The sequence below is a fragment of the Microcaecilia unicolor genome, chromosome 1, assembly GCF_901765095.1.
Source record: "Microcaecilia unicolor chromosome 1, aMicUni1.1, whole genome shotgun sequence".
Taxonomy (NCBI): Eukaryota; Metazoa; Chordata; class Amphibia; order Gymnophiona; family Siphonopidae; genus Microcaecilia; species Microcaecilia unicolor.
Window position 1 is genome coordinate 199852497 of NC_044031.1, and position 16600 is coordinate 199869096.

At 42.1% G+C, this 16600-nt stretch overlaps 1 protein-coding gene across 1 annotated transcript in view; it reads right to left on the reverse strand.

Moving 5' to 3' along the window:
* CNTNAP2 (contactin associated protein like 2) overlaps positions 1 to 16600 on the reverse strand; it is a 2081195-nt gene that overhangs the window by 540445 nt on the left and 1524150 nt on the right. The gene's annotated exons all lie outside the window — the stretch shown is intronic.

Genomic DNA, 16600 nt, shown 5'->3' on the forward strand with positions numbered 1-16600 from the left:
TACATTTATCATTCCATATTCAAACCTGTAATTGGTTTTGAACTCCCAACATATGACCAATTACAAATGCATATTTTGGGAGGGAGTGTTTTAATGTCAAAAGTAACCTCATAAAAAATGTGAACCTGTGATATATGCACTTTCTGTAAGTATCCTGAGGAGTTTTAATGGCTTAAAAAATGGAATCCATAAGATGTATAGAACTCCAAATAATGGAAAACCAAGTCCAAAGAGAAATTTCCAGATTTATTTATAACTTCTCATACACTGCCCCCCCCCCCCCCCCCCCGGATAACTCTCTAGTACAACTTAAACATCACTTAAAAATAAAACACTAAATAAATATTCAATCTTTGCCATCCCATAGAGAAAAACTTTCAACCATTAAAATACCTCCAATCTATACAACATGCTGCCTTCATTTTCATGGTTCCTGTAATTCTCTGCCCCTTTTTCTTTGTTCTGAGTATTCCTTCAGGAAGTTGAAGATAGGACTAAACAGCTCAGGCTAAATATTCAGCTGACAGCAGTGAACATTTTGCTGACCACCTCTAGTGTTATTCCCGGATATTGTGACAGGGAAGCAGGTAAGGGTTCTAGAGAAATATTAACTGGCCTTTTTAGATGCTCCACTTACAACAGGAATATGCCTCACCAGTCTCTGTTTCCCCATAGGAGCAGGCTGTCCTAGAAAGGTGGGGTGGCTTTCCAGGATTCTCAGTGGAGGTAAGTCCCAGCCAATTTCCCTGGGAGCATAAACCCTATACATTCTGCCCCAGAGCTTCTGACTGTTTCCGACTTCTGCCTGGCTCTGAATTAGAAACTGCATTATGGCAGATGGTGAGCCAGAGGAGCAGATGGAGTGGAACCCATCTGATCAGGTTCCTGTTGACTGTGAAGACTACACTGGAGAAGAAATGGACATATTCTGAGAAGGTAGTTAGCCTTCTGCTATTGCCCTCTAGCTTGTGTGGACTTGTTGGGCTTTCTGTATCCTGCTGGGGCAGATTTCTCTGCTACTGTTTACCTGAGAAAGATTCATAGGCGGGAAGAGTGGGGTGCTAGACTCTATGGGAGACAGTGTGAGACTTCCATGGCTCAGACTGTTGCCTGATACTTAATCCAAGCAATGTTGTGGAACTGCTGAGAATGATTTTTAGAAATTTGGCATGGATACTTGTTTAAACAAGGACAAGAAAAAGCAACACTGGGCCTTCAGGTTGGAGATAAATGCAGTTCTTTTATTGAGACGTGATCCAACACGGGCCGTGTTTCAGCGCAGAATCGCCTGCCTCAGGGGTCAAAACGTTCTTATGGATTTGATCATAATATATTGGAGTAAACCAGGTAATCAGGATATTTTGCCCCTTGCGTGGCAATTATTAGTGTAGTCTTTTAGTAAAGGCTATAGGTAAAAAAACCCCGCCAGTGCAGTTCATTAGCAAACTCTGTCGGTGAAAAAAATCCCTCTCTTCTGTCACCATTGATACTTGTTTACCACAAATCTTCAACAAGAGGAGTGAAGTAGATAACTACAAAAATCAATATATAACTCCACTAGTTTAGTGTGTTAGGTTCCATTCATATCACCTTACAGGGAATTCCCACATTCTTTTTAAAATGGGAGGAAAAAGCCTCAGAATTAGATGGGTGCTGTTTTTATGTTATGTTTTGGTAACCCTCAAATAAACAATGCAGCAATAATCCAACCTGCTGAGAATTAAAGATTGTACCTCAAGTCTAAATAATTCCACTGACAGATATTTATGAATAGTCCATAGTCTTCAATATGAAAAGAGTTTTTAATAAGTAAATTTATTTGTGACTTCATGGATAGTTTATCTAGTGTGATGCCTAAGATTTTAATGGATTGATCCAATGTAAAACTTTTCCCATCTATAATCAGACCTGATGCAATTTCCTAATTTTGTTTTGTTCCTACCAATAGGAACTTGCATTTTTTTTTGCCATAGCAGAAACTTTATTAATTTTATTTAATACAAACAAAAATGTACAAATACAACCAATTACCTAAGTTACCTATATTGATGCAAATTGCTACCAATAAGCAGTAAATATAGCATTCCGAATAGAAAACAACATTTAAAGTCATTCAGAGATTAAAGGGTAGGGAATATATTAACAGTATCATCAACATTAGCTCACTACATTTAAACATTATTATTGCAATTACTGATTAGGTTCAGTAGTTTTTAAATAATCATCTAGTGTAGACCAAATTAAGTGTTTCTTCAATGCCAGGCCGTTTCTAGTGACCGGCATTGCATATCTGTTTATTTTTTTTTTTTTGGCTGGCTTAATCTTAACTGACTATGTAATGTTCAATGCTGGCCAATTAAGTTAATAGCAGCCAAAGATAGGCCTGCTATTTGGGATGCCCGATTTGGTGCCAAACTTTGCTGGCGATATACTGGATATGTGCAATATAGCCGGCTAGTCCCTATATGCTGATTGCGAATATTCAGCGGGAGATAGCTGGCTATCCCCCCACTGAATATTCATGGATGGCAGGAGTAGCCTAGTGGTTAGTGCAGTGGACTTTGATCCTGGGGAACTGAGTTCGATTCCCACTGCAGCTCCTTGTGACTCTGGGCAAGTCACTTAACCCTCCATTGCCCTTGGTACAAAATAAGTACCTGAATATATGTAAACCACTTTGAATGTAGTTGCAAAAACCTCAGAAAGGCTGTATATCAAGTCCCATTTCCCTTTCCCTTAAGTGCTATTTAACTGGTCTGGAGCCATTCCTGGCTGATTAAATAGCACTGAGTATTGGCTGGATAGTATGTAGAATACACATACATGCATCACTTGAGAAATCTAGAAGCACTAAAATATGCCTGCCATGGGCAGGGCACAAGAGGATGTGCCAACACAAGGGCACACCAATGCCTCCTTTAGGCTAGTATTTTACAATGGAATCTTGGAGCCAAGATGCCATTATACAATTGGCACTATGTACATGGCACATAGGGATGCCTAGACTGAGGTGGCAATTAATGGAGTTGATATTGAAAAAGTTTAGGGGCCCTTTTACAAAGCCGTGTAAGCATCTCTGTGGGCCCAACACCTGCCAAAATGGAGTTACCACCTGGCTACCACATGGCTCTTGCGGTAATTTTATTTTTGGCGTGCGTCTGATATGCGCATCTGAAAAATAATTTTTATTTTCAGACTTGCATATCAGATGCGTGCCAAGTGGCATTTGGCATGCGTAGGTCATTACCACTCGGTTACCGTGCGAGACTTTACCGCTAGGTCAATGGCTGGTGGTAAGGTCACAGACCCAAAATGGACACGTGGAAATTTTGATTTTGCCACATGTCCATTTTTGGCAAAAATTTTAAAAAAAGCCTTTATTACAGGTACGCTGAAAAATGCATTTGCGCGCGCCCAAAACCCGCACCTACACTACCACAAGTCAGACAGACTCCTGCCCGGTTAAACCCCGCTGAGCAAACTGGCACCCAATAGTGAGTGATACTCAATCAGTTAGTGCCACTGAATATGTCTACTAACTGGCTAGGTTAGAAGCAGGCCAGGACTGGACTTAGGGTGGAGTGTCCACTTAGGCAGTTAGTGATGATTTTCAGTCCAGCTGATTTTCAAAACAGCTGTCCTAACCATATGCAGCTATTGGTCGGTGCCTAGTTAACTTCCGGGTCGGCGGACATACTGGGATATTCAATGCTGGGAGACCTGGCATTGAATGTCCGGGGTTGGTTCACCCAGTGGCCGGAACCTCCGCTGGCTGAATGTTGTCTCAAATGTGTATATTCAGCCATAATATCAGATCCATTCTAGATAGAATGTAGAAATTGGACTTCAGACATCCAGGTCATGATGTGTACGATTCGGTAGTATTTTAGAAATGGTGGAGCAGGAATGAATGTGTATGTTGTGGCATGTGTGGCAGTAACATCCATTTTACAAATATAAATGTAGAAAAAAACTAACAGGAAACATGGCTATTTACTCATGTAACTGACAACACTCATGTGTGTGAATTGTTAAATACCAACTTAATCATCTTCTTGTCAGTACTTACCCATGTATGTCTGCCATTTTGCAAACTTACATGGTTGACTGCTGCTAATTATACACAGAGGCCACAAGCATCATTTAATTTTAATTTGAAGGGGGGAATTGAACAATAGGAATTTGAAAAGATAGCTCCCTTAATCCTTCCTATAAAGAACTGGCCAAATTGTGAAATAGCAGGTGTAAATCCTAAATATGTGAATTTTCTGACATACAAGCGCATTCACCTTGTGAGATAGGGAATATAAATACAGATTTTAGTCCCCCAACCCCCCCAACTCATATCTCAGCTAAACCACACTTTTTTCAGGAATTGTATAAATGTGGTACTGATATTTATGTATGTAAATTTTGGCTTTCTATAATTGGGTTTTATTTGTGTATGCAATATACACATGTAAATGCTGGTATTTATACATGCAAAACACACCTAGGGCTTCTAAAATAAATCTATAAACCACATTACTGAATGTAGTCTTAATCTGATATATGTCTAACTTACTTAATTATAGGATTGCTATTTTTGCTTCAGACTTTGTAGCTGCTAAATATTGCCACTTTCTGGACTGACCCAGTCCCGCCCACCTCTAATCCCACCATACACTACATGAGTAATTCTAAAAAAACCTTTACTCTGGTAAAAAGATTTACCTCCAGAAATAGGTGCTTATACAATTGTTTAAGGGAATACACGTGCAAAAACATGCACTGATGCCTGTTGCATACTTCCCCAAGTAATAAGATTATGTATTCCCAGGGTGAAGTTGGGGCAGAGTCGTAACTTTAAGATGCATGAATATGTTATAACATATGCATACCTGTGCAAAAGTAGGTAGACTATTTGTGCCTGCACTTATTTTCCAATGGGGTAATTTTATAAAGGTACATAGATTCATAGAAAATAGGCCCAGCATAGGTACCTCTGTGTCTTCACAACCTATGCACCATGTTACAAATATATAATATTTGGTCATGTGAAGCTCAGTTAGAGATAGGAATTGGGAAGTCCAGCTCTGGATGTTCATAATTACCCTGGTATTTTACTGAAGGCTCAGCCAAACACTGAGCATTTTGTATAAAAGTGTATATATGTGCAGGAGTGCACATGTATTTGTCATCATGTCTAGATTTTAAAAAGCTGCACATGAGGAAAAACACCATCCTGCCCTCCCAAATGTGCAAGGAAGCAGCTTTTTAAACATCCACGCACCCCAATCCCTCAATCTCCTCCCATGCCAGTCCAGACTTCCACAAAGCCACCAATGAAACATTTAAGCCCCCTCCTAATCCTATCCCCTAAACAGTCAAGATCCCACCTCCCCAAGCTCATATTGACAGAAATCATGAACCTCTCTGGCGGTGAAGACCGTCCCACCCCAGATTCCACCCTCAAGAACCTACGTGGCAATCCAATGGGGATTACAAGCGATCCCCAACTACTTCTGCTCTGTCCTACATCTGATTTCAAAATGGCACCTATGAACCCTAAGGGTAGTCTCACGATATACGGCCAAAGTTCAAGATGCCAAAAAAGGACAACTATGGTTGTCCCATTGCATGAAATTGGGCCTGTTGATGTTATTACACCTTCCTCCTTTCTCATTAGCTTTCATTGCCACTTCTGAATATAAAGGCTGCACAAAGGGTAGATTAGAAATCTATATTTTGGCAATCATTGTTTTAAGGAATTCATTTTTTAGTTCACTCTTATTATTAAGTTTCACATGACGGCCTTATGAGGAAGAGCAATTAACAGAATGGCTTAAAGGCTAAATGAGAGTTAATCTCATATCCCAGGAGACATGCCTGTTATAAAGCTTGTGCCTATTTTGAAAGAGGGAATGAAGTCAGTCTAGCATTATAATGACTCTTATTCATATCTTATTTTGAAAAAGAGAAATTATGAAAAAAGGGCTTTACATCATCTTTTCTAATTATTATTAAACTTGTTCTTTGACCATTGGCTTCAGCTTGTACTTATCTGCACAATTCAGTGTCTATATCAATTCATTATTTTCTCGACTTGATTTATATTCTGCAGAACAATTTGCTTAGTTAGTGTCTGGAAAACTGTATAAGTTAATGGATTTTGCAGCATTTTACAGATATCAAGGAATTATTTTAAACACACTTCACAAGACCTAGGTGTAGTATTATTACAGAGAAAAGGGGAGACTTCCTGAGTTTTCTAATGCATACAACCTAGAGTGTGTATTCATTTTAAATGACACAGGAAAGATCAGTGACATTTCCCATGGTCTTTCTCTCCATTTTGTTTTTTCCCCATACCATTGACAGTCCACATGATTACACAATAGCACATGCCACCCTCCTGTCAAGTATGCAGTATTGATTGGTATTAGGTGCACTATAGTTAGTGTACACCACTGAGTGACAGTGCACACTATTGATCCATAATGTGCACTATTATACCACTGATTGACTTTCTCTCTCCCATCATCTGACACTCATGTTCTCCTCCACACATTCATGCTCATGCATTCTTTACCACTCTCAGCCCCATCTTCTCCTCCCAGGCCTGACTCTACCAACCTCAAACTTTCCACTTGTTCAGCTGTATCAGCAGTGGGGTGGTGCAACAAAATAGTTTCAAACATTTTTTCATTTCTTAATCATTCTACAATCTCCCTTTGTTTAATTCTCTAGCCTTTCCTTATTCATTCATCTCCTTTTTCCACATTTCCTTTTCTTTCTCATTTTTTTTTGGTTTCTTCTTTAGTTACCAGATTTTATGCTTCCCATCATTTCCTCTTGATGTTCCTAGCCTGTTTTCATCGTTCCTTTGCTTAAGCTATTTCTAAGCTCCATCTTGTTCTTGTGTTTTTCTATATCCTACTCATATTTTCTATTCTCCACTATCTCCCCTCCTGCTTTCTTAAATACATCCACTTACTCCTCACCTCCACATACAGATTCTTCCTAACCACTCATTCACCCTTCCCCACTTATCTGTACTTCCCCTCATCCTTCACTCTTTCCCCTCTTCATTTCCTCCACACTCTCCTTCCTTCCTTATCTCTATCTTGAATCTCTTCACACTCAGTTATCTTCCCCCTCTTCTTCCATCTTTTCTTCCTTCCCCCTTCCTCACACTTCCTCTCCTCTTTGGTTTTTCCATCCCTCTCTCCTCATCTTAATCTTATTCTCCCCTTCCTCACACCCTCTCATCTTATCTCTCTCTCCTCCTTCCTCCTTTATCCCATCTGTTGCCTTCCCTCCTGTTCTCACCCATCTGGACATTCTCACTCTGCATCCTCCTGGGCCTTCTTTTTCCTCTCCCCTCTTGGCATAATCTATCAATTCTCCCCCCCCCCCCAGGCACTATATTTTCCCTCCCAGGCTCTCTATCTCTCCCACTCTATGGACTTTGCCTCTGTGGTGCGCTGTAAGCCACATTGAAACTGACACTGTTGGGAAACTGTTGGGTACAAATGAAATAATAAATAAATAAACTTACTTTTCCCCTCTCTTATAAGTACATACGTATTGCCACACTGGGACAGACCAAAGGTCTATCAAGCCCAGCATCCTGTTTCCAACAGTGGCCAATCCAGGCCACAAATACCTGGCAAGGTCCCAAAAAAGCTCAATACATTTTATGATGCTTATCCCAGAAACAAGCAGTGGATTTCCCCCAAGTCAATTTAATAATGGTCTATGGACTTTTCCTTTAGGAAGCCTTCCAGACCCTTTTTAAACCCTGCTAAGCTAACCACCTTTATCACATTCTCCAGCAACAAATTCCAGAGTTTAATGCCACTTCTTGGCACTCTTTTTTCCCTCTTGGCACAGTAGGTTGCACACATTCTCCTTTTCCATTAATTTTACTGCCCCCTCATCTCCTCAGCTCTTCTGACCCTCTGGCACACATATTCCACTGGTGCTATTGTCTTCAGCTCTTGCAGTGCCTAGCGCTTACATTCTTCCACAGTCACAGCATACCACCTCTAGCCATCCTCTTCTATGGCCTCTGATGGACCAAACCAACAGCTATCTCTAGTGACTAATGTCATTTCATGCTCCTTGACACATCACAGATGATTCTTCTCTCTCAGCTAAACTAAAGAAGAAGCATTTAATCTACACCATTTGGGGGCACTGCCCCCTCATCTCCCATACTATACCATGGCTTGCAGGTTGCTCAGACATTGTACCATTGACTTATTTGTTCAGATTCCAGTTATTTCCTTTTTGTTCTTCTTCTTCTCTCTCTCCTCCACCCCATCTTCCTTGCCTTTATCTCTAGGAACCCTAGTATCCTCTTTTCAAAGGTATTTTCCGTTTGATTCATTTTCATGTATTTTGTGGAATTATCATTGGGCATCTTCCACATACCTGATGTGCTTTCCTTATACTTGTTTGCTTCCTACTCTCATTTCTGTGGGCATCTGTACTGTACCTCAGGCAATTTAATAGGAAAACCATGCTGTGCATTTGCAAAACAAATCAAAACAAAGCAAATAAAATAACTAGTAAACACAAAAATAGGTCTAGGTTACAATAGCACAGTAAATGATGATAGATAAAGACCTGCATGGTCCATCCAGTCTGCCCAACAAGGTGGACAGAGCTGCACTCACCACTCTGTAGAGGTTACAGTCATTCTTGATAAAACACTAGTTGGCAATTTGCCATCGAGCCAACCACATATAGAGGCTCAAAATTATGAATGTCACTTTGCAACTTTGTAAGTCTAGGTACTTTGAAAATCAGCACCGTAGGTAGTTAAATATTAAGTTTTGGAACAATCTATGTCAATCTATGTCAAAGCCAAAAGTACTGCTAATTTCAACATTAAGATGTCATCCCCTCCCCCTTGACATGCACAGCACCTTCACTTGTTGCAAATAAAGTAATATACAATACACAGACTTGATCTTTAACTCTCACTATTTAACATAACATAAGAATAGCCATACTGGGTCAGACCAATGGTCCATCTAGCCCAGTATCCTGTTTCCAACAGTGGCCAAGCCAGGTCACAAGTACCTGACAAAAATCCAAATAGTGGCAACATGCCATGCTACCAATCCCAGGGCAAGCAGTAGCTTTTCCATGTCTGTCTCAATAGCAGACTATGAACCTTTCCTCCAGGAACTCATCCAAATCTTTTTTAAGCACTGTTACTACATCCTCCGGCAAAGAGTTCCAGAGTTTAACTATTCGTTGAGTGAAAAAAATATTTCCTCCTATTTGTTTTAAAAGTATTTCCATGTAACTTCTTTGAGTGTCCCCTGGTCTTTGTACTTTTGGAACGAGTAAAAAATCAATTTTACTTCTACTCATTCTACACCACTCAGGAATTTGTAGACCTCAGTCATATCTCTTCTCTAATGACTGTTGGCACAAACCTTGTACCATTTTTGTCACCTTCCTCTAAACCGCCTCAAGTCTTTTTATGTTTTGTGAGATAGGTCCTCAAAAACATATATAATACTCCAAGAGGGGCCTCACCAATGACTTCTACAGGAGCATCAATACCTCCTTTCTTCTCCTGGTTATGCCTCTCTCTATGCAGCCTGGCATTCTGCTGGCTAGAGCCACCGTCTTGTCACATTGTTTTGTCGCCTTGAGATCCTCAAACACTAGAATCCTGAGGTCCCTCTCCAGATCTGTGCATGTCAGTTTGGCACCCGCTAGTGCATAAGAATATATGATAAAACTAGACCACCCGATATTCACAGCAATTGCAATGGGCCAGAGAGGCTCCTGGCCATTTAAATTGCTTATCTGTGGCTAACTGTGAATATTCAGCAGCATTTAACCAGTTAGTATTTAGCAGTTAGCATTTAACCAGTTAGTACCTGAGCTGGCCAGCCATCTCCTGAATCCGGCAAAATCGGTATAATGGAAAGCCAATTTTAGCCGGCTCCAACTGCTTCGCAGAGCCGGCCAAAGTTAAAGGGGACATTTCGGAAGGGTATGGGAGGTTAAGACATTGCCGGCTTCAGCTGATAATGGAAAAAAGAAGGCCGGCTCTGAAGAGCATTTCGCCGGCTTCACTTGGTCCATTTATTTTTAGGACCAAGCCTCAAAAAAGTGCCCCAATTGACCAGATGGAGGATCACCTCCCCTTACTCCCCCAGTGGTCACCAACCCCTTCCATCCCCTCCCCAAAAATTCTTCTTTGCCAGCCTCTATGCCAGCCTGAAATGTCATACCCAGTTCGCTGACAGTAGTATGCAGGTCCCTGGAATGGTTTTTAGTGGGGCAGTGCACTTCAGGCAGGTGGACCCAGGCCCATCCCCCCCTACCTGTTACACTTGTGGTGGTAAATGTGAGCCCTCCAACCCCCCCCCCCCAAAACCCACTGTACCCACATGTAGATGCCCCCCTTCACCCATAAGGGCTATGGTAATGGTGTAGAGTTGTGGGGAGTGGGTTTTGGGGGGGGATTTGGGGGGCTCAGCATACAAGGTAAGGGAGCTATGTACCTGGGAACTATTTTTATTTTTTAATTTTTAGAAGTGCCCCCTAGGGTGCCCGGTTGGTGTCCGGGGGACCAGTGCACTACAAATGCTGGCTCCTCCCACGACCAAATGCCTTGGATTTGGCTGGGTTTGAGATGGCCGGCCTCGGTTTCCATTATCGGCGAAAACCGATGCCGGCCATCTCAAACCCGGCCATCTCTGACATTTGGCCGGCCCCAACCGTATTATCGAAACGAAAGATGGTCAGCCATCTTTTTCGATAATACGGTTCAGGACCGCCTTTTGCGGCACTGGCCATATAGATGGCTGGCCATCTATTTGGCCGGCACCGTTCGATTATGCCCCTCCTGATCTACTGTGGTCTCTTTTGGAATCTCACTATCGGGATACCCTATCTTCCCTGTTTTGGTGCTATCTTTGAAAGATACTTATCCTGAACCAAGCGCTTTTGAGCGACTGTCACCTTTCCACCAGTTTCTAGTTTAAAAGCTGCTCTATCTCCTTTTTAAATGCTGCTTTGTGCTGTACCTCTAAATGAAAATTTTTCATTCTTTGTGGCAGGTTTCCTTTGTGTGCAATTGGTTTGTGTTTATTGGTTTTCCTGTTATATTACAAAAATTCTGTATTAGATGCTTGCCAAGTCACTCACATAATGTAAGATCTCCACTGTATATATGCAATTGTCAAATGATCTTCTGGAGTTGCACAATGACTACAGACATCCAATAAAGCAATAAGGAAAAAAGGAAAAAAAAAATAGTACAACACTGTGAAACTGTGTAAAGACGTCAACCAGTTATAACACAAAAGCCTAGAATTCAATAAAGATCACAGTGAAGCAGCTTTTATCTCCAATGAACTTCAAAAAGATCATAGATCTAGCTCCATAAATATACCAAATTATTAATTTTTTTTTAAAATAAAAGATGAAATCAGGAAACAAAAACCTGAAGGATTAATGGAGTGTTTATAATGCAAATTCTTACGCCTTACTGAGCAGTATTTTCAAGTAGACATCCCTTGTCTTCTAAATAAGCTGAACTCCAGTATCTGGAAGAATTAAATAGGTAAGACTTAATTCTCAAATCTCCTCAGAAGTTCATAGGGGTCCTTCTACTAAGGTGCTAAATGCTGCGCAACTCATTATATACCTATGGACTGCATGGCACTTACCCCCCGATTCTATATAGTGTGCCTAGAGATCCATGTCGAAATCCAATCATAATCTGTAACAATGCGCGCAACGTAATTGACTTAAGCCAATCAGTGTTGATAACAGCACTTAACAAGCAATAATGAGCACTAATTGGCAATAATTAGAATTTACGTGCACAACTCACTAAGCATATTTCTAATGCGCGCAGCCAAAAATGGGCATGGTTATGGGCGGCAAAATGGGCATTTCATGAGTGTTTCAAACTTTACATGCATAGTTATAGATTATGGCCCAGTGCGCCTAAATCTGCGCATTGGGATTTACTCCTTGTTTTCGTCGGTATAAATGGATTCATGTAGTTTTAGGTGCTAGCATATCAACTAAGCATGTTCTATATACTACACCTAAATCTAGGTGCTGTTTATAGAATTATGCTTAGGTGAAAATGTTTTCCATATAGAGTTTTTAGGCGCCATGTATAGAAACCCACCATTGATGCACACTAACTTGTTAGTGTACGCTAAATCCATTACTGCACCTTTGAAAAATGACCCCTTACTGTAACTACTATCAATACAAAAAAAAAATCATTGTTAAGAAAATGTAAATGTTATTTACATTTTGTTTGTATAATTATACTCTGCTTAGATTTGTGGATAATGGAGGAGCTTCTATATATGGCAGGGGCGTAGCCAGCCTTCCGTGGGGGAGGGGTCCAGAGCCCGGGGGGAGGGGGCACATTTTAGCCCTCCCCTCGGCGGCGCCCCCCTCCCCCGCCGACATTGCTGCCCCCCTCCCGCCACGAACCCGCCGCCGCTGCAGCCTACCTTTACTTTTGCTGGCGGGAGATCCCACTCCCCGCCAGCCGACATCTTCTTCTCAGTCGCTTCCTGCAATTTGTTTGCTGACGTGCAGGACGTCAGACTCAGAGAACAGAACGTCAGCAAACAAATTGAAGAGCAGGAAGGACTGAGAAGACTGAGAAGACCTAAAGGTAGGCGGCGGTGGGGTCGGGTTCGCCGGGAGGGGGGTCCGGGGGTGAATCTGCGGGGGCCCCGGCCCCCTCAGGCCCCACGTAGCTACACCACTGATATATGGCATCTATAAAATCGGTGCAGAAATCATTGCTGACTAAGCGTATTCTATAAAAGGTGCCTAGAGTTAGGCACAGTATATAGAATATGCTTAGTTGGCATCCTAGCGCCTAAAACTACACGCATCCATGTATACTAACAAAAATATGGCGTAAATCCTGGCATGTAGATTTAGGCACACTGAGCCTTATTTTATAGCTATGAACGTAATATCAGAACACCCACAAAATGCTCATTTCCCTGCACATAACCACACCCCTTTTTGTATGCATGTGTTAGAAGTTAGGCGCATTGCAATACAGTTCTGCATGTAAATTCTAATTATTGCCAATTAGTGCTCATTATTGCTTATTAAGAGCTGTTATCAATGCTGATTAGCTTGTTAAGCCAATTAAGTTATGCATGATGTTATAGAATACACTTGGATTTCAGCATGGATCTCTAGACGTGCTATATAGAATCCAGGAGTTGTGGGTAATAAATATTTTAAATAAATAATAATATATATATTATGATTCAATTCATATTCACTGTCATCTAGAATATATGCGTTGCCATACTGGGACAGACTGAAGGACCATGAAACCCAGTATCCTGTTTCCATGAGTGGCCAATCCAGGTCATAAGTACCTGGCAACATCTCAAAAGAATAAAAACAGATTTCATGATTCATATCCCAGGAATATGCAGTGGATTTTCCCAAGTCCATCTTAATAATGGCTTATGGATATTTCTTTGAGGAAAATGTCCAAAACCTTTTTTAAACTTTGCTAAGCTAACTGCTTTTACCACATTCTCTGGCAACGAATTCTAGAGTTTAATTACATGTTGAGTGAAGAAATATTTCTCCGAATTGTTTTAAATTTACTATTTAATAGCTTCATTCCACGCCCCCTAGTCCTTGTATTTTTGGAAAGAGTAAACAAGTGATTCACATCGTTTACCAAGCTACGGCAAAAGGGGGCCGGCACTGGCATTGGCACATGTGTCACACACGCACCGAGGCACCCCTTTTACCACAGCTAGTAAAAGGGAAGGTCTTGCTTTTCTGAAGGAAATGGCCGTGTGGCAAGTAAAGCACTTGCCGCACAGCCATTTCGGGGAGGAGCCCTTACTGCCACCCATTGAGCGTGTGGTACTGCCCGATTACTGCCGGGTATGGTCTGGTGTTACAAAAATAAATACATTTTTGTAGCCCCGGAAATGACGGCACGGTAGGGGTGGGAAGTACCGTCGGGCTGCTGCAGTAGCCTAGCAGTACTTCCGTTATATCGAGCGGGCTTACCATTGCTTAGTAAAAGGAGCCCAAAATATTCTTCTTGGGAATGCCAGCCTCCTTGTCTAGCTATCTGACACCTTATTCACAGTGGCATAGCCAGAAGGCAATTTTGTGCGGGCCAACAGGTTGGATGGGTGGGCACTAGAGAAACACCTGCCACCTGATGCACCCATACCCTGCTCATGCCCCTACCACTACCGCACACCTACCCCACTCCTAATAACTTCAATGGGAGTAGCAGTGCTGGCCTCAGTGGCTGCAGGCCACATTGAGAGCTAGGGGAAATACAAGAGGGTGCACCCTTCATCCACCATTGAGCCACGGTCCTCCAACACACATATGCTTCCCCAAATATGCCCTAAATATTACAGTGGGGCCCTAAAATATCAATATATCTATCAAGAAAACTGAACAAGCCAAATTACTTTAGAATACTACATAGCAAATTCATGCTAGTAGAATACTTTGGTCACACACACAGAACACAAATGCCACATACAGAATAATTGGCCACAAACCATAAACAAATTAAATCAAAATCCCAAGAAGCATAGGCGCCAACTCCATGGGTACTGTGGGTGCTCGAGCACCCCCAAAATTTTCACCCAGCCAGCCCGACCTGCCTGGTGCCCACCCTCTTCTCCCTCAACAGTCCTCCGCCCTCGCCTTCCTGCATGCTGCCCAGAATTTTAAAACTCAGCTTACCTCGGGGTCCCAGCAGCAGCAGTGAAAGGCGAGCAGGCTCAGTGCTTCAGCCTTCCCTTCTCTCTCAGCTCTGGTCCTGCCCTTGCAGAAACAGGAAATGAGGGCGGGACCAGAGCTGAGAGAAAAGGGAAGGCTGAAGCACCGAGCCTGCTCGCCTTTCACTGCTGCTGCTGGGACCCCGAGGTAAGATGACTTTTAAATTCTGGGCAGCATGCAGGAAGGCGAGGGCAGAGGACTGTTGGGAGAGAAGAGGTTGGGCTGGGGTCGGACTGGCACTCGGAGGAGAGGGGAGCCTGGGACTCGGAGGAGAGGGAGGGGGCCCTGAAACTCGGAGGAGAGGGAGGGGGCCTGGAACTCAGAGGAGAGGGAGGGGGAGAGGAGGGGGAGAGGAGGGGGAGGGGGGAACGCACCACCTGTAAAAAAAAGTCCAGCAGCACTGTCCCTTCCCTCCAGCCCCTCCTCCCCCCACAAGTACAGCACTTCTGCCTTTCCCCGGTCCAGTCTGCCCCAATCCAACATTCCTCACTGCCTTTCCTCCTGTGGGTGCAGGTCAGGGCAAGTTTTGAAAGGAGCAATCTTGGTTACCCTTCTTTCAAAGAAACTTTAACCATAGAACGTTTTAGTAAATCTTGTGATTCTTTGGGAAGCTATTGCTAGGCTAGAGGCTTTTTTTATCATCTCAAATTCAATCTGCAAACTTTTGCAGAGAACTATGGAAAAATGATAAACTTTGGTCTAGTATCAGGACATAATAGAAACAGCTATCAAAAGGACTTCAGAAATGGAGAGACTTTTACTATTAGATAATAAAAATTTATGCTTGTAAACCGCTTTGTGCTTGTAAACCACTTTGGCACCATGGTATAAGGTGGTATATAAAACTAATAAATCCAATCCAAAATCTCCATCTTAAGTTAGTGAATTCAAAAAACATGGTCAGAAGTGGGACTTAGGGGGGAAATTATCAATGTAGGCTACCATTAGAATGGGTTATTAGTAACTAGGTCTCATTGCATAAAATGGGACCTGAGCTAAAATAACACGTTAGTGCTAAAATACATCTTAACGGTAGCCCACTTTGATAACTTCCCTCCTTAATCTAAAAAAAATAATGGACACTGTTCTAGTGACATTGACACACTACCACCATTCATAAACATGCATTCATAATTTTTTGTTTTGCATGTTTATGGGCAGAAGATAGACTTTAATTTGATAAATGTTATATCTTGCCTTTGGAAGTGCTAAAAGTTCCAGTGTAGTGTTGTCCACTTATGTCCAGGGCCTACAAGTTGCCTTTCCTGGAAAAATGATGAGCCCGGCTCAACTGCTGGCAACCAAGAAACCCTTTTACTAATGCTTAGTGTGCACTAACAGACATTAGCATGTGCCAAGTGTCACATGACCTATAGGTATAAAATAGGATGCACAGCATTTATCCTCAGATTCTGTAAAGGTCACTCAAAGTTGGGCACCAAAATTTGGGCTAGAATCTCAGATCTGTGCGTAAATTAGCCAAATGCTAACAATCAATCATTGATGTTAATAAGAACTTAATTGGCAGTAATTAGGATTTACATGCAGATCTGCCTTACCCTCTTTTCTATATCATGCACACCTAAATTTCATAGGGGCCCTTTTACAAAGGCAGGTAATGTGCAGTGTGTGTCAAATCAGCTCTACTGCCTGGCTAGCGCATGCTCCTGGTGGTAATTCCAAGTTTGGCATTTCTACCTCAGGGGGCGTTCCCAGTGTTAATTGGTAGTTGGCGCGCTGGATGGTTATTGTGTGATTAATGCGTGAACCCTTATCACTGAGTAAATGGGTTGTGTTAAGGGCTCAGGCCATAAAT